The sequence below is a fragment of the Myiozetetes cayanensis genome, unplaced genomic scaffold (assembly GCF_022539395.1).
Source record: "Myiozetetes cayanensis isolate MyiCay16 unplaced genomic scaffold, myiCay2020 scf3, whole genome shotgun sequence".
In the NCBI taxonomy this organism is placed as follows: Eukaryota; Metazoa; Chordata; class Aves; order Passeriformes; family Tyrannidae; genus Myiozetetes; species Myiozetetes cayanensis.
The window spans coordinates 47,474,124-47,493,726 of NW_026087521.1; the positions used below are offsets into that span (position 1 = coordinate 47,474,124).

A 19,603-nucleotide genomic window follows, 5' to 3' on the forward strand; every position below is an offset into this window, starting at 1 on the left:
TCTCTGTGAATTGGTTCAGTGGGTTAAATACCATAGGAATATTTGTCTCCAGATCCTGGCTACCCTTATTGCAAATTAAGTTGAGGTCTGTCTTTCCCCCCCTCTTTTTTCTGGTGACAAATAGTATAATAGACAGCAGCACAGACATTTAATCCACTTGTCATCTTGACAGGTGGGGGGAGAGGAATCTCGGTTGTGTATTTTCTGTGGATTTGGTGTCATATGGGGTCTGTGATGTCGTGTCAAAACCAGCACTCTCTCTAAAAGGCAGTTTAAAACAGTGGGACTGTGCTGTAAAATACCTTATAGACTTCTTTTTCCTTCAAAAAGAAACCTTTGAGGAGGAAGCAATGGTTAATATATGTTTTATACAGAGAATGTACCAGAATGTACCAGATAATAAAATTGCAAGTTAAACGATGCTGATATTTAAACCTCCAAACTTTTCTTACCTTTGCACTATTACACAGCCTGTCAGAACAGCAACCCAGAAGAGCTTGTCATTTTCTAAGCATTGCTGCTTAGAGGAGCAGACACAGTGCGTGAAGGCAGTTTGTTTGCATGTGCTAAAGAAATCCTTTCTGGGGTTAAGAGGCAGATTAGCCCCTCAGTGATCTGGTGCAAGCTGGGACTGTGCTGCCGGCTGACGCGTCGGGCTGCCCTGCGTTGGACAACTGTCACGCTGCCACCACTCAGTTCCTCTGATTGGGTACTCGCAGCGACTGATTAAAAATGCTGATGCCGTTTCTGTGATCCTTTCCACTTGGAGGAGAAATCTCTTAATGCCCACCCCCAAGCCCACCTCTAGGATGTAAGTAATGGTGAAAAGATGAAGATGAAAACAGTGCGGTGTGAGTGACTGGAAATCCAGCAGTCTGGTTTAGCTGCAGTGTTATGTAGGAGTCGTCTTCAGACTTCTTACCTTTGGTTTTTCAGCACAAACTGCTTGCAGGTTTTTGAAGGCTGTGAAAGGACCTACCGTCTGTGTGTTAGTGTTTTCTGTGTATCATCATATCACCTTGCTTTTTCCCTGGACAGCTGTGTTCAGAGCTTCATGTGGAAATCTTTCTATTGAAGAGAGATAAAAAGGATCTTTAATCTGATTCTCTTTGGATCTTTCTATTTTTATGGTAAGTGCCAGCATATATTGGCTGAGCATAGCTTCTTTGCTGCAGTGCTCGTGCTCTCTCCCTCTCTCTCTCTCCCTCCCCCCTTCCCATCTGTTTTTCTCCCCCTATATTCTTAGATAAGCCTCGTGACCTTCACTTAATATGTCATCATAATTTTCAGCATCTTCATAACAGATGCTGGCTAAGTAAAATACAAGTTTTCTCTTTATTTTGCTCCTTCCCTTCTCTGACCCGGAGCTCTGAAATATTGATTGCAAGCTGAGTACTGCCTCTTTGTCCTTGAAACGGGAGGCTTTAGCATTGCTCCTGATTGCCTGTGGCAGCAATGGGATACAATTATGGGGAATTGCAACAGAGATTGGGTAAAGGTGACTGACTCATTTTGCTAGGTCTGTATCACCACATTAGAAGGGCACAGAAATCCCTTGCTTGTCTGGCCATCTAGAAAACTCTGAAGCCCCTCAATGTTCAAGTGTGGGCATGTGGTTTGAACTGGTATTTACTATCATTGGCATGGAACAGATTGGCTATTTCAGCATTTTCAGTATAAGCCTATGTCATCAGGTGTTTGTAAGCTGGACCTTTTGCATCTTACAAGTGCATACTGCCTGGGACAAGAAGTTACGGAATAGACAACCTAATAACCCTCATCCCTCTCTGGTCGATACGGTTGCAAATTCTTAGCTTTTTGAAGTACTTTTACATCTCTGCAGTAGGAAAGAAGTACATTTAGATGCCTGAAAATCTGTACTGGCTTAATTTGTGCTCTAAGCTATTTTAACAGCTCTGATTTTGTAAATAGGAAAGGTTGTTATTTAGACCACAGTAAACTGTGCCCTTAAGTGTTTTTGGGTTTTTTTTCCTAGTTTGTTGTGAGATTTAAAGTAAGTACAAATATACAATATCTGGTAGATAGATATCTTCCTTTGCTTTTGGTATGAGACAAATACAAAAGTATTTCTTTTAACTTAAATGTGTTTCATGCTGTGAATCCATTATGTGGATTGACTATGCATAGCCCTGATACACTGCAGGAATAATAAAGACTCTGCTACCTCTTCAAAGGTCTGCTGAAGGCATAGATGTAACACTGGCTCAAACTTGTCATAGGGTGGTCTCACTTCAAGGAGGGAAAAGAGGCAATGGGCTTTTATACCTTTGTTTTACTGAGGTAGGATAAAAGTAAAGCTTTTATTCTGTGTCTGCACTACCTTTTCTGGGTTTAAGCAAGAGATAAGCTGATGTCTGGGTATTGTTTTCTTTGTTTAATGAAGCTTACATTGTGGGTTAATAAAACAATTTTGTTCCTTATTTATCCTGTAATTCAGAGAGTTTTGTTCACATGAGCTGATTAGTTCAATAGAGTTTGTGTACCTCCTTTCCCCTACCAAATGAGTAAAAACTTTAAAACTCTGCTGTTATTTTCTATAACCTGTATTTCTTTTCTATACTTGGGTGTAATGTCTGGTTGTATTGATAAGCATGTATGAGTGTGGTGGAGAAGGGAGGAACCCAGGTTAGGCAATTGCAAAGGCACTGGTGGGAGGAGGAAGCTTACACAGATTTGCAGGTGGGGGACTTCATGGTGCAGTGAGGTACCTGCTGCATTGGTTTCACAAAAAGCCATAGTGGCCAGCACGTAGCCCAGTTTTCAGTGGTCCAAGTCACCTCCTCAGTCAGATCATGCATTTTGACATCACGTAGTATGCATTGGTGCTGCTGATCCTGAGCCTTGTTTCCGTTCTAACTGATGCAGTGAGGGCATGCTGCAGACCTGCCTCCCTCCTGTTCTAGTATGGAGCAGGTCTGTTCTGGCAACTGTGCAGCTCAAGGAACTGTTTAAAACATTTACTTCTAGAGCAGTCCTCCACACTGCCTGCTACAGAAGGGCTTTAGCACTAAGTCGGGTCTATGCGTAATTTAACTTTTTTAGAGCAGTCACAAAGCTGCCTGAGTTACTCCCTTCCAGCTTCAGTGAGTGCTGACACAATGACAGCAGCAAAGAAACTTTTTGCTGTGGAAGGAGACCAATGGGGTTTTTGGTGACACACATGGGGAAGCAGTCCTGAGTCCTTGAAGGTTGTGACATTGCCTTGGAGAAGCTGGACTTAAGCTTTTCTTGATTAAATGTAACAAGTAATCGTGTGTATGCATTGCACTTTGAACTGTTTATTTTGTTCCATATAAAATTATTGTAAATTTAAAAAACAAGAGGGTTTTCAAAATACATGCACAACCTAAATAATTCTGAAGATCACAGAGTTAAATATTGGACAACCTATTTTCATTTTTGTTTTTCTTGTAAAATCAGCTATTCCTGTGCCTTAAAGTAATCTACATTCTTAAATCACATTTAATCAGAAGTACTGTTTTCACTTAAAAATTACTAATGTTTAAGTAAGAGTATCTATCAAAGGCTAATTTTTAACCTAAGTGCATAATCATATCTGTCTTTTTGAATAAAATTTTAGAAGCTGAAGTGCATAATGTAATGTGCTTTCTCAATAACCTTGAGGCAAAAGGAAGGGAGAAAAAAGATCCCAAAGTATTTTCTCCAGTTTAAGCCATGTGAGCTTGCAATGGGATGTTTACATTTGGAACCTGACATCTGTGTACTGCAACTGAGAAGCCTGTGCATCTAAAATCTTTGCCAGCACATCCTGTTGCAGGCTAAGGGTTTGAAAAATAAAGATACAATCCTCTGTAAAAGCCTTGGAAGATAGAGTGAAATTCCCCAAATTACACGAAATTCAAGCAGGTAGATATGCTGTTTATTTCTTGGGAATTCTATGAATGTTCTGATAGGAAATGCATGCATAGTGCTTCCCTGCTTCACAGCATGGTGTCATGTTAATTCCTTTGCAGGGTGGCTGAAGACTGCATAGAAAACAACTGCAGGGGAAAAAAAAAAAAAAGCTCTATTCCTTAGCCAGCCAATATCACCCAATGGTCTGATGAAGTCACTGCATTTTTTTTTTTTTTACTGTGTATGTTCAATATGCATTCTTCACTCCACTTGTCTGTGGAAGCAAGTCCTTTGAAGTTTTATGCTCCACAAATATTCAACCATATACACTAGATTGTGAATATAAATGGGTATGTTTTTACAGAAAGCTTGCTCATTTATCCATACTGCTTCAGTAATTTTATGCTTTCCATCTGCTCATATCCTTTCTGACAAAAGCTGTACAGGCTGAAGAATGCAGGCAGTAGATTAGCCATGCCCCAACTTCCCTCTCTGCCCCAGACTGGAGAGTAATACTGGATTATGCACGACACAGAGCTGAAGTCATCAGTACTAGGCAGTGCTCTGGCTAATGATTTTTTCAAAGCTTTTTCTGAAAACAGTTTACAAATGTTTTCAAAGGTAATGTACTACACTGCATTTTAACAAAGCACATGTAATAATAAGTTATAGTATACATATTCTATGTATATATTGCATGTTATATCAACTGTAGTTTTACTTGGCTGTTTCTTCCTGCATATTGACCCGTGAATGAGCACATATGGATAATCCAAAGGTGACTGCAACTCCTAGACTTTCTCTGTTATTCATGGTGCTAATTTTTAAGGTGTTCCTGAACACAGAATCTCACTTCGTCTGCAGATTTTGTCCAGGATGATTTCAAGGACTTTAATAATACAAATTCTACCAATCTGTCTCCATATGTCTTGAGACTTTAACAGGTGAGCTCTTTTCAGTCCAGTTGCTACTTTTGCAGTTCGTGGATGTCTGGAAATCCAGTGTGTCAACACTGCGCCACATAATCTGTCACAAACTTAGTGCTTTTTGAAAGTATTAGGGTATTTGTGTGCTATGTGCTTTCTCTGTATCTGTGGAGAAGGATTAGCTTTCAGGCATTGTTATATGGGTCTTGTGTCTCCTGTGTCTGCTGTGCATATGCTGCCCTCTTAGTAAGTGCTTGCACTTTATGCCTGTCGTATCTCAGGAAGGGATTGCATTTTCTGCATTTATACAACTGCATAGCGCTTGTGTAGATCTATCTGATTCTTCATGGAAACTGGCATTTTAACTCATGTCGTGAAGATCTACTCTTATATAATTTCTGCACAGGAAATACTGAACAATAAAGTGAGAGGTCTTCTGTGTGTTAAAGAACTTTCTCCTGCAACAGTCACAAATATATTGTTCCAGACTCAATGTGTAACAGTGGAGCAGCATTAGGCCTGCTTGCCTTGCGAAATGTTGAAGGCTTGAAGCATTCCTGAGGGACCAGTCTAACTTTAGCATCTGAACATAAAATGTAATGAAACATTTCAAAGGCAAAATGTTTACTTTCTTGTGATTGTAGAAACATTTATAGCCTTTTCTGGCGGAAGATGTGGAGAAGGCAAAACTCTATCCTAAACTGACCTAACCAAGGTTGTGTTCACATTCTGCTAATGTGACATTATTAGAATCAAGAACTTTACATTGTTCTGTTTGCAGTATAAAGGGAAATAATAATCTGGTTAAGAGTTGTTGGTTATTTCCTCTGTATTCCACTGGAAGTGATCTTGGCATTGGAGTGGGTAATTTCAACAGCAAGTGTTTGAATCTTTATGAATAACAACACCGAACAGGATGAGTATCACTGAAGCTGCAATTAGATCCCCAAATAGGGAAGCTAATGGTGCACAGCTTTCTTCACCTGAATAGATTTTACTCTACGAGAACAGAAATATGAGAAAATGTTTTCAGAAAAAGCCTTATTTTTCTAAGAGCTCTATGTTGATGCTAATAATTCTGCAAGACCAGTCTCTCAAAATAGTTTCCCTTTACCACCTCAGGAGGAGATACAGCAAGCACAACTCCAACTGGGCCTCCAAACCTAGCTCTGAGGGAAGACTAGTTCCCACCAGATGGTGAAATCTGAACATGAGTTTAGAGATTTCCAGACTTGGCATTTGCAATCTGAATGTCCAAAGCCAGGCTTGCTGTCCAAAACTTTTGCACAACTCAGTCCCTCAAGAAGTCCATACTAACCATAAATAATTTTTTTTAAAAGCTAAACCAAATTAATTATCCTGAATGCATTCCGTGGAAAGAGTATTAGCATTACCTCTTTGCAGTGGTTGTTTCATGTCAAGACCTGAGCTATCAGATCATCTATGTGAAATTAGACACATCATAACAAGAATGATATCATATCAACTTTTTCAAACAGTTGATATTCAGATGACACCAACCAGGATTAGAGACATGTCCACGATTAAAGACACATCACGCTGGCTGAAAGGGTATTCTAAGATTCCAGGATTATGAAGATATTGATGTTGATTTTAGGAGATGGGCTCCTCATGCTCTCTGCACGAGTAGAATACCAGAAGTTTGCACTTCTAGAGGGTGGTTTGACACATGCCTAAGAGAGATGTCCCCAGTGTTCTTTAGAACCCTATTGCTGTTTAATAGAAAGATAGGAAGAGTAGACTTCTATATAATTTATCTGTAGAGTTATGTAACTACTGCTGAGAGATTATTAAAATAGATGCCTATATCTGAACAGCTTTTTTAGCTAACTCTGTTTGCTCTTGTTTTAGCTGCCTGCAGTATTGACATTAATTTCTTATTTTGTATGGTGCTTACAGCCTTCAAATATAGAAAAATGATTCTACCTCCCTTCATTTTTGGAAGAGGAAATTAATTAACAAAATCACTTGAGAAAAGAAAGACAGAATCACCTTTGAGACAGTTTTCTATATGGAAAGGCTAGCCTAGTGATTAGCTGTCTTGGATCACCAGGAGATACATTTCCATTTTTTGTCAAAACTGTTTTTTATTAAAACTAAGCATAATACTTTATACATGATGTATTAGACCACCAGAGACTTTTTTTCTAAATGAGCTTGATATTTCTTGGAGAATCACTTTCTATAAAATGTCAGCTGAAATCCAGAGCTTTGTGAAGTCCATTGTGTCCATGTATCCTGGCAGACATGCAACCTCTCTACATTTTGCTCATCTATCCCCCAGGCTCAATTAAGTTCTTTTCTCGTTTGTGCTCCTTATCACTGTCTCTTTCACTGCTTTCCCCTAATATGTACATTTTTGTCTTTTCACATACTGATTTTCCTTCACTTTTTTCTTAGTTTTGGTTTTCTTTTGTTGGCTATTCTTTGCTCTTCATAGAGATGATATTTGTGTTAAGTTTGTTGCTTGGGTTTTGGTTTTTTTCCATACTGGTTTTCCTCTTAATTTCATTTTAGTCGTTGGTTGTTTTTTTTGTGGTTTGGTTTCGTGTGTGGGGGTTTTTGTGTGTTTTTGTTTGGTTGGTTGTTTTTATATTGTTGAGAGAGGGCTGTTGCTTTTTGTTTTGTTTTGCTTTAGCCATACTAATTACCATCCTATGCTGCCATCTAGGCAGAGCACTGCTTGCTCTGATTCAGTGCCTAAGGAAAAGCAAATATTGTCTTTTCTAAATTAAGAGCTTGGGCTGCAGTCCCAATATATTAGGAAGCGTGCATGGAAAAATGGAGAACAGGAGGCAATGATAAACAGATTTATTGGGACAAAAGAGCTGGAAACTAAGAGCCAAGTGAAATGTCAGCCTTGTTAACATAAATACTCTTTTCCTTACTGTGGTAGGAAAATAGTATATTCTGTACTTGTGGAATCTAAGATCAAAGAACCATAACAAAGAGGAATTCAACAGGTGATACTGGTCTGAGTTATTTCAACCTCTCTGCAGTTTCATGCAGACAACACTGTTTTGGTTTATGTTTAATATTTTTGACGCTATTGCCATTAAAATTCTTTATTTTAGCTGAGAAGGAGGAAATTAATTAAATTCAGTGCTGCTCTACCCTCAGGAGAAGGAAAAGAATTACCTTTTTAAGTTCTTATTGTCCTTTGTTCCCATAGAAACATCTGCAGCATTTGATTTTTCTAACCCATGTCATTTGGACAAACTCTTCCAGAAATAGATTGAGGAAAATTCCTGATTCAATTTAAATTAAATGTAGGGTCGTCAAGTTTCTACCCATAAACTTATTTTTGTTTTATATGATCCTATATGATGTTGTTAATAGTTGTCCTGGTTTTCTCTCTGCCTCATTATGTTGATCACCAGATTAGCTGAAACATAAGAAGTTCTTTCTAGCTGATGACACTGAAATTGCTGTTGAGCCATAACCAGAACTTCCTTATCTTCCTTTATAACCTAGAATTTGTGATGTAGAAATGCCTTGACAAAAGATTGGATAACCTTCTGCTTCAGCATGCTTCATGAACTTTATTTGGTTGACATTTCTAATAATAATAGACTCTAAACAATTCTAATTAATACATTATGGTACAATTCTGACAATGCAAAGAAGATTTTTAAAATCTACGTCAGTTCTTGGTGTCCCATGGTGAAGTTGTTATTACAACTTATCATTGCACTATTTTCAGCTGGAACAGTTCTCCAAACAATGTATGCAATTATGTGGGAAAAATACTACTTTATTTTCTTTTTTAACCTAAAACTCAGTGTTACTCAATCATTCTGTGATTATTACAGTGTGTTGCTATACCCCAGCCTAGTGTATTCGTGACAAAATTTAGGTCTAAATTATCCAGTTACTTTCTGTAAAACTCAGTCAGACCAGTGTTAAGGTAACTCTTTCTCTGCAGTTTTAATTCTACCTCTAAGTTTTCAACTTCTATCTCTGATCTTTTTTCTTGCAATTCTCGATTCTCCACTTTTGCTTCTTGCTGGACCTCCTGCCCTTTGACTTTCTTTCAGACTCTGCTCCATTCCCCCTGCAGCATTTCTCTTCCTGCTCCTTCTGTTCTTTACCTGCTCCTCAAGGGTATTTCTGTGCCCCACTCCGGTATACTGGTGTTATTTTTTGCGAGAAGTTCTGACCTGTGAAAAAATGTGCTCAGACCACTGAGTTTTGGTACTCCAGCAGTGCTTGTTGCACATGTCAGCATTCTTTGCAATAGCAATAAAAATTGTGTATGAATTGTTTGTGAAACAATACAATGAGGATTTAAAGGTGGCATTACAAAGCAGAAGTGGGGTCTCAAGTTTCAATAGAATAATCTTGTTTCCTGTCCTTAGGAAACAAGTTTCAAATTCAAATTTAATATATGTTGCAGTGAGGAGGGATGATAGGTTATGCTCCTCGATTGAGGTTTGTTGCTAAATGGTATCATCTCTGCCCATAAGTTATGTTGAGAAGGGAGATAGTGAGGAAAAGGAAGATAGGTTCAGAATATGTGCTTCTTTTCAGTTTCAAGAGGGAGAAGAGGAGAGATGGATGTGGCACAGGTTCATTGGGGGTTTTTTTGACATTTTGCTTCAGGATCATGTTGTGATGAAAGAAACTTTATGTGTCTGGGAACTACTATTTGCTTTCAGCTATCATGTGATAGCATCCCAATTATTGCACAGGAACTTGTTCATTGTCAAATATTTATGTATCTCACTCGAGATCATACAGAAATTTATGTTTTGGTTGAACCCAGGACTCTTGAAACCTGAGCCAGTACCCTGCCCATGCCAGGCTAGCCTGTTTTCTCACAGTGATGGTATAGGGGAAATGGAAATTCTAATACTAACAGATACTACTAAAAAAGCTACATTCAAATACGTAAGGTCAAGGAGAAAACTGTTAATCTTCTAGGTTCTAAAGCAGGTGAAAGTCCTCAGTCCTCAGAGAAGTTTTAACAAAGAAAAAAATATCATAATGTTACAGAAGGTGGAGTAATATTTAGGATACTTACTAAATAGCTTTGATAACATTGTAACTTGTCATTGACTGTCTAAAAATTCCCAGTTGTTTGTTTTCCAGGGCATACCATGAAGTCTGGTTAGTTTTTTATGTGCTCTGATTGCAGTACACTCCAGGCTAAGTAACTTGCAATTGATGTGGTGTTTCTCCTTCACTGTTGTCAAACATATGTTCCCTTTTCTGTATAGACTCCAGGGGAAAAACATGTTCTGAGGCCATACTGTTAGCACTTACATCTTTTGAACTGCATTTTTAGAAACATCTGTAAGCCTGTCAGTCAGTTTTAAACCTCTGGTATGGCTTTGTGAATACTTCATTGCACTCCTGGGTATTAGCACTACCAGTTTGATTTTACTGAAAGCCATGGGAGGATGCATTTTGAGCATTTAAAAATTATTAAATGACAGAATTTTGTTTGGCTGCATTTATGTGTTATCCTGGAGACTTTACTAATATGTTCACATGCAGTTTTCACTGAATTAGCTTTGTTTCTTTTTGTTTTCCCTGTGGAATATTTCACGAGGAGTTTCTCATAGTTAGTATCTATGATCCAAACCAGGCTCCAAACAAAAAACAAAACAAATACTCCTTGATATTTATATTTTTATGGCAATCACCACAACTTCTGCTAATGTCCAGATGGCAAATACTTACTCTTCATGGAAACTGTGAATTGAGATGATATTATTATTATATTATTTCCCATGCCAATATTGTCTCTTCTTATTACTTCGTAGATAAAGAGCTGAGATTTTTGGTGTGAAAGGGAGAAATACTTATGTGATTCTGAATGTGAAACATCAAGCATAATTTTTTTCCACACCTTTAGCACATTATAGCATTTGATATAATCAAAATAATCTTCAATGGACACTGACTGCATCTTTGAACACCATAACTTTGATTCATCAGATGTTGTCTGCTGGTTGCTTGGACAGTGACATACACCCACTGAAGCCACTTCCTTAGCAGCACTGAAGGCAAAGGTGGGCATGCAATTAACCTTAAATTAAAATTTAAATTCTTTGAACCTGATACCAGCATTTGTCTTCATGCAGTTTCAAACTGTGTATCTGTACAGTTTTCCCTGTGCACAGAGGCGGAGCAGAGGCCACGTGGAGCTGATTCCTATTGCAGGAGTGTCCATCCTAAGTGCATACTGAGGATAAAAATTCTGTGTGGTCTGGAGTTAAAACCCATATCATATTGCATAAGCACAGAAGTGCTGAGTGTATTTCACAGATGCAGCCTTAATCCTAGCACTTCTTAGACACTTGACACTGCAAACTCGACAGCTTTCTGATATAGTTGTATTATATGACAACACCTAAATATTTTAAAAGACTATATAAAATCCAGAATTTTCATCCTCTGATATTGAGAAAAACATTGGCTGTATACGTAGGACAGCTATTTGAAAGTTTCAGTTTTCTTCTTCCTGGTCTTGAGCATAGTGGGGAGTCAGCTTGGTAGCCATGGCTGTCCTTCCAGGACTGGTAGACCAGCCAGAAGGGGGAAGTACATCTTTTGCTATAAAGCTCCTTAATCTGTGGAGGGTAGTTTAGTGGAACAAAGTGTCTTCTACTGCCACAGACCTTTCTATCTTACCATTACTGTAATTCTTCCCTTTTATTGATGTGGTGTGACTGCTAGCCATGGGAACCCAGGAGAGAATGTCTCTACTCTTCTACCGTCGCAGTGACCCCATTGAGGGGGCAAATAGAAGGGGCAAATGCGGGAAAATAAAAGCACCACATCTGTTACTGAGGAAAAAAACCATATTTAAGCAGCCTATAACTTTAGGTAATCTTGTATTTTTTTACAGTAATAACTATCAGTCATAGAGAGATACATAGATATTGATAGCACACAACTTCAAAATTGGCTAGTGCTTTTCTGTAGCCAAGATTTTCTAAAGTAGGCTGAAATATTTGATGTTCTCCCTCTGAACTTCCAGCAAAGTTACTTTTAGATTTATCAGAGCAGATGTCCCAAGACTGAAATGGCATTTTCAATTTTGAGGCAGCTGTGTTTGTATGTGCGTGGCTAGTGATTTTATAGCATATTCACTGATGCAGTTAATACTTTAAAGCTGCTTTTTAAAAAGAAAAATCAATGTTGATTAGCTATTATGTGAGCACAAATTCCATCTTTACAGTTTCAGTGTTATAAGTAAATCCAATTAAATTGTGAAAGTGTTTTCATTCCACCTCATTAACATAGTTTTTAGTAAAAGACTTAATACAAATAGTAAAATTGCAATTGATCAAGTTAAAAAAAAAAATCTTATTCTGTCCTAAGTGTCATGAATAAAGCAACTAATACTTGGTTCATGTGCCTTGTTTCAGAAGTTCTGCCAGAATCTGGCCAGTGAGTCAAGGTTATGGAAATGCAGATTTTGAATCAGCAATGCCCACTAAATGCTACTGGAGTGTTATTAGCAGGAAGATGTCACAGAATGGCACCCTACAATGTTTGTGGCTTTGTGGTAGTTTATCACCTGCATTTTGCCGTCCTGGGGCAAGAACAAGAATTGCATTTAATGCACAATCCCAGCAAAGTGCCTGACTCTGTCTCTCTGTTGGGCTTCAGTATACATCTTACTCTGACTTCAGCTGAATGAAAATGGTGAAATAATTTTTCATGCTTTACAATAATTTCTTTTGATTACTTTAGGGATTGAGATGTATCACTGGAAATATTATGGGCTTATTATACTCTGAAGCCAAAGAGAGTTGCAGAGCTCAGGAAACAGTATTAAGGCTGTTCCTTCAATCATTGTTTATCACTTATAAGTGTAAATTGAGTGAATCACTTAAATGTTTTTACATGTAATCAAACTTAAAATTGTATGCTAAAAATACTGCTGCTCAGAAGGTGGAGGGATCCATTTGCATAAATAGAATCATGGAGAGCAAGATGGCAGGTTTAGTTACTCTATATGCCAGTTCTAAGGAAACAAGCACCTAATTCTGTGTCGAGGAAATAAGAGACTTACTGATTTCCACTAAAGGATGCACAAAAGGCTTGTTTTCCCACAGCATTTCCTTTCAGCATAAGCAGGCACCTATTAGTTGATCTAGGGCAAACGAGGCTTGCAACCTTCCATAACTAAGCAAAGGGCCACTTTTGTGTTGAATTTCATGTTTTGTGGAAGTCTGGAAAAGTTTTTGCTTACTCTTCACATGAAAAGCCTGACATACCCTATTATTATACCCTGCTAACTGTCAGATGCTGAGCACTTTGGTGCAATGTTAATCCTCTGGGTTTACTGTTGTCATTTTGCTGAGGAAGCTCAGACTACAAGGGTGATAAAATAATTCAGAGACAGGTGCTTTCAGTAACTGGAGGTATGCAAGAGAATTGCAGATCTTCTGATATTTCACCAGTAGGAATTGATGTAATTGAAAATCTCTGAAAAAGTGATATAGAATCCAGTGCTGCAGTTTTTCAGGAAGTCAGTTGTAAGTAAAAACGCCTGCTTTCCATTTTCATTCTACTCTTGAAAAAGTAATGCCTGGCTCTGGCAGAAGCTGCTACTCATCTGTATTCAACAGCATCCCAGTAGCTGCAATTCGCAGCGTAACAGTGATATCTGTCCAGTTGATTTTAGAATAAATTGAGAAAAAAATTTAAAAAAATCAAAACCCAGTCTGGTGCAATATTTTTTGATTTTAGTTATATCTTCCTTAATGTGCTGGTATCAGTTTTTATAAATCATATCATATTCTTATGAAAGTTTTAGTCAATGATCTGTACAATTAACAGTAGCAGAGAATGAGTGAGAGTAAATGAGGTTTGTCCAGTTCCTACTTGTCACATTAAAGGCACCCTAGTTTCACGCTTTTGCTTAATTTGTCTGCTTCCATACAAAGGCAGTATGAGATTTTTGATTTTTGTGCAAGCGTGTGATGTCTAGCATCTGGGATTCTGGGATACTAAATCTTGTTGGGAACGAAATAAAATTTTGTGCCCTGTGCAGATTTCTAAACTCCTAATATTTTTTTAGTCTGTTTTGGATAACATCAAAGTTCTGACATTCCTTTCTGAAAGTCCCATATAATACCGAGGTCAGCACAGTAATGTGTTCAGTGGGGACATGGATCAAGCCACTCTGTGTCTGGTTTGGACGATGGACATTTGCCTTAAGTAGGAATTCTCTGTGGAGCTGAGACATGAAGTATCTCCTAATTTCTATGCAGTTTTTTTAATAATTCTATTTTCTGGTGTTTGAAAAGGAATGCTGCTGCTAATGCAGCAGAAGTGAACGGCAGTAACAAGTGGAAGTGTGAACAGGGAGTAGCAGGGTTAAGAATTTTCTCAGCACAGTTTGCAGTTTCTGAGCAGCACAGATGTATGGAACTTGGAGCTGGGTCTTATTGAGGACGTTCAAGAAACCAAGTACATGGAAAACAGGCAGAGTTGGTTTCTTTAATTTCTCTTGCCCACACTGGGAGGGTAACCTGAGGCTGTTAGCAAACAGTTATTCCTGGTGATGAGTTAGTCTCACTCCATAGATCAATCCAACCTCCTGGAGACTCTGGGACTCCTCCTGGTTTAAGGAGCAACCCAGTCACCTGGACAGCCCCAGAGGCAGGACACTTTCTAATACATATAATCATAGTCTGCATGGAGCAGTTGTGCTGCAGCACAGACCTACTGTGGAGACTGCATGAGGCTACAAAATTCAGGACTGTGTTGTTTTGTGTTTAAATAGACTTTTGTATTCCTCAGGGTTAAAAAATAAAGAGAGAGTGGGGAGGATTTTTCACCTTCTCTTCCTTTAGAAAGAAACATGTTTTATTTTTAAGGGGAATCGAAAATAGAAAACAATGAACTAGGGTAGGAAGTATGTTTTAACACAGCATTTGCACAGAAATTGCAGAAGTGTGAATGAGGATAGGATATAGTTTAATGAAACTTGCCTTTTTTCATTGCTGCAAAGCTCTAGCTTTTCCTTGAGGTATGTTTTTCTCTTTCAGAACCAAACTCAAGTCACTGCAGAAAAATTAGGTAATTACAGTCAAATAAGTGGTCTAAGTCTTCGCATTGTGATCACAGAAGACCCATGGATTTTATGGGCTCTAAATTCTACATTGATTTTGAAGGCTAAATTACTAGAAATTAACAATTCCTTGCTTAAAGTTTATGGAATGATCAACTAAGAAAAGAAAAAAATAGATGCTGTTTTACTTTAATAGTATTATTTCAGGATCATTAGATAGAAGTTGCCCTGAATTAATGAACAGTTTATTTTGGCAATTAATTTTTATTGTGAGATATTCACTTGCAGACAGAAAGAGCTCCTTTATTCTAGCTAGCTGAATCCCTGGATGTGTATGTTTTGGTCATTGGAGATAAGGACCTTGACAATTTTGTTCACACACTACTAACTTTATTCAAACTTTGTCCTCTGTATCATGGGGTGCAACCTATGCTATGAATTTTAATGGAGAAGAGCAGTTATTCTGTTTTCTCTGGACCAAAAGCTGTGTGCTTCCAGATTCCTAAAGAAAACTAACCTTAAAATTTTTGATCCAGTCCTAGCTCTTGGGCACTTTCAGAGCTAAAAGGGACACAGCTTCAATGGGCTTATGTCAGTGTTCTTCTACTGCACAAACCTCAGACGTGACAGTTTGTGTTCAGAGATGATCTGATTTAGCCCATAATTGTTTGTGTTGCAGCTTCCAGGAGATTAAAATGGGCCAATGCTTAATTCAGGATTGAAGTGGGGAGTGTTTCTTGCCATGGTTACATCTGTGACCTTGTAACAGTGGGGTCTGTGAGGAGCCTTCGTGAGGAAATCAGAAACAAATAGAAGGGATGATTCTACCACAGCATGAAACTGAGAAGAAAGATGTTCATCTCTAGAGCTGTTGATGCTAATCATGCTTAGTTGGGACAGTCCTAACATTTGCTCACAGCCCACAGGTGAAGCTACCTTAGCAAGAGCAAAGGCACCATTCGGACTTGGGCTCAGTGTTGATTCGATCCTGTGTAAATGTAGTACTTAAATTCTGTTCAAATTAATTTATCATAAGGAAGCTAGGCTCTTTTTAATTTTTTTTTTCCCCATAGCCATTATTCAACATTATCCAAAACAAGGTTTGGGTTGTATCTCTCACTTTATTTAGTGTTTTCATTTTTATACTCTCAGGTGTAAAAATAAACACATAGGGGCAAATCTAACACTAAAAAATTGTGATAAACCTAATAAACAAAAAATATTTTCTTCCCATAAACATCTAAAAGCATCTGGAGAAGACTTACACATCTGCTTATGCAGTAAATAAACTAAAGTGAGAAAAGTCGAAGACAACTATACAGTTTTTAAAAATACTGAAGTCCCATACCATGAGCTTATCATGATCATAACAAGGTAGTATAAGAAATATAAAATATGAGTTCTAGTTTCAAGAGAAAGGGTCTTAAAAATTGTTTAAATTAATGTTTTTGAAAATCTAGATTACATGAGTTCTAGTCCTCTAGCATTTTACAAAGCACTTCTAATGAAAACTGCTTTTTTTCAAACTTCTCTCTTTGTCTTAAAGCAATAATTTGGGGTGATGATTTTGAAACAAATTTCCCTGTATATGATGTTGGTTTGCAACTTTCCAAAGAAAGAGAAAACAAAATATTAGATTTAGGCAAGAAATATAGGTAGTAGCAAAAGAATGTTTGAACTGCTTAATGAAACTCCATGTGAGATGTGTCTAGATGTATAGGATTTTAGAGGGAGATCCTATACCCACTAGGATGTGACACATGGAACAATCAAGGAGTCTTGTCAGTGGGATCCAATAATTAGTACAGTAAATAGTTTCTTTTTCAGGAATTCATCCTAAATGTAGCGAGAAATTTATCTGATCTGAATCAGCTTTCAATAGAGCCTGCAGTGTGTGCTTGCTTCTGAAAAGCTGTAGAGCAAAACAACCAGGGACACTACACAACCTGCAGACTAGGGGGAAAAAATCACTGGCTTGGTGGAGTTCCATCCACTTTGGTTAACTTGTGTTATGTTGAAAGAATTTGAGTTCTGTTGTCCAGAGATAATGAACACAGAGACAGTCTACATTGCTGTTTGTTTCATCATCAACTTGGACACAACTTCTTCACTAATACCGCAATTATATCAAACAGCATGAAACTGTGTCAGTAGCAGCATTATGACAAAACCATCCAAATATTTCTGTAGACACAGGAAGATCCATAAATTTTAAATATGGGCTTCCTTGGGCTACTTTAATAGAAAGCAAATATTTTCAGCCAAATGCACTGTTGGTAGATTTCTTTAGATTAATTTCAGATTACAATGAGATCAGTATTTGGAACTCTAGTGAATCACTGAGGCTTTCCTTAGTTGTTTAACTGCTCCTTTATTTAAAATATTTTTTTTCCTGGAGAGAAACAGAAAATTAGATAGTGGGCTGATCTCAGCATAGTATATCTGGAGTATGGGAACCTTTTGTCTGATTCTGCCAGTATTTTGCATTTTGAGTTTTGGTCATGTCACTTAGGCCTTGCCTACTACTTTGCTGATTAAGCTCAGTAACAAGCCATTGCTCTAGCTGCACCACATCCATATAGGAATGAGCAGCACATACATACAAGATGCAGTTTTTGATGTTCATCTTGCATGGACCCACACTACTACCTGAAGCATGGGCAGCCCTTCATGTCTTATCTTGTTGTGTGTAAAATAAAGTTGGTCTTGTGGGAGAGGTTTGAAAGATGGATGAGTCAAATTTTGGAAATAGAGGATATTTGTTAAAAATTCAAAGGTGTAAATTTCTGTTAATAATTACTTTGGTTCTAAACTGGGAGGGAAATAGCACAGGTTTGTTTAATTTAATTATTATTTAATTAGCTGAAATAAATTCAGCTGATCAGAGTTTACCATGTGCAGTGGGCTATGGGAAGGAGAATATGAAGAAGGTCATTGGTGATGAAGCAATTTGCAGTGTGCAGATTCAGCATTGTATGCTGTGCTGAGTACAATCCTTGACTTGAAACTGGAGTTTATCACCTCACTTTTAGTGCATTTTAACTTACGTTTGCAAGTGAGTTAGAGAAATGGTCTGCCATGCTGTCAAACCAATGACATCCAAGAACTTCCTGAGCTTCTGATAAAAATAAATTGAAGGTCACTTTTTCAGATCAGCAGGCTTATCTCTAAGCCAGTGTGGTAGACTAAATTGACTGTGTATTTCGCAACAACAGCAGAAGTTTCAGAAGAGCTGGAGTGTAGTGTGTCATCCATTACTACAATAATACACATTTGAGAGAACCCTGAGTAAAGGCCATAAGATTTCCATGATGTCTTAAAACAAACAAACCTCCAGAAAATGCGGGTTTGTTTTGACCTTCAGCTTAATGTCTGAGCTATTCTGACAAGTTCACTCAGTCAGGTGCTGTTTATGTCCATATTGTTGCTAAAATCTCCATCACTATCCTATTATTGCTGACAAAGGCTGTGTCTTTGTCATGTTTTTGCATTCTGAAGGATATATCCAGTGGCATAAACAAGCAAAACAAGTCTTTTACAGCTGAAGCCTATTGCTAAAGTGTGAATGGATTCATATTTTTATAAGGAAAAGTATTCAAAGTATTGGTCAAGATTTTCTCAAGTTCTGTTCTTTGCTTAGAAGAAGGGTAAAAACAGTCAGAGCAACAGTTTGCAGTTCTTGTACTACCATCTTGATACCTGACGTAGCAGATATCTCTGCTTCATCAGCACCAGCAAACTGCAAGCAAGGATTTGTGCCTTCTGCTTTAGCCCATTGCCTCTGCCCAGTCTGTGCAGGGCATAGCACTGGCTACTTTCCTGCCTGCTGAGTGTTCCTCACCATTGCTGCTGATCTGTACTTGGCAGCCAGGGCCAAGTTATGTCCTATTTGTACTTTTCAGATGATGTAGAGGGGAAAGAACTGACGCTGTGGATTTATGCTTGTTTTGCTCAGGACCGCTGCAAAGCCTGACATTTCTGTTAGTTGACAGCACTGATGAAGGGGTTTATTTCACAAGGGAGTGCTGCTACCATAGGGGCTAATTCAAAATATTTCTTAATCATTTCCCGAAGTCAATTTAAAAATTAACATCATGACTCTTATCAGAGCATGCACACACAAAAAATAAAATCACTTGGAACATGGCACAGTTGACTGCTAGCTGATTTCTCTTTATATGCTTAAAAGGGTGAGCAAAACAAAGGAGCACATTTCCAGCTTCTAGTTGAGTATAACAGATATGATAAACTTATGTTTCATTTTGGGATAAGAGTTGGTGGTTATTGCATGCATATTTCTGAAGCCTTGCTGACCATCAAAGAAACACTTTCAAAATTTCCAAACAAGGCTTCTCCGCAGGAAATTATTTCTCTTGTGTCAAACTTTGACAGGGCAGCAAGGAAAGGGAGTTACGAGCAGTTATGCTTAAATCTTTTTTCCCCCACATTTAGGTGTGGCAAAAAACTGTGCTGAAGCTCCGGGCAAAATGGTCTGTGATTTTTATCCTCATACTTTTGCTGTTTTGGATGTTTTATTTTGTTGCTCCAGAGATAAAGATGGTTGGAGACGTTATGGTAGCATTCACAGTGCAAAGACCAGTTTTCTAAGCCAGTCCACAAAAGTGAGTAGACCTAACAGAGTAGGTAACGCCTATAAGTACATGTCAACTGGTTATAGGCACATGGCCACTGGTTCCTGATTTATTATTTTTCTCACTGTTTGGTTGTGCATTGTAGCCTGCCC

General features: G+C 38.0%; 1 protein-coding gene across 6 annotated transcripts in view; it reads left to right on the top strand.

Annotated features, from left to right (window-relative positions):
* Window positions 1-721: 721 nt before the first annotated feature.
* ANO4 (anoctamin 4) overlaps window positions 722-19,603 on the top strand; it is a 164,382-nt gene continuing 145,500 nt past the window's right edge. For 4 of the 6 annotated variants that reach the window (XM_050325514.1, XM_050325518.1, XM_050325520.1 and 1 more), the window contains exon 1: window positions 822-1,130. The gene's annotated coding sequence lies outside the window, so the exon portion shown is untranslated. The other 2 variants (XM_050325516.1, XM_050325515.1) reach the window with 2 other exon arrangements.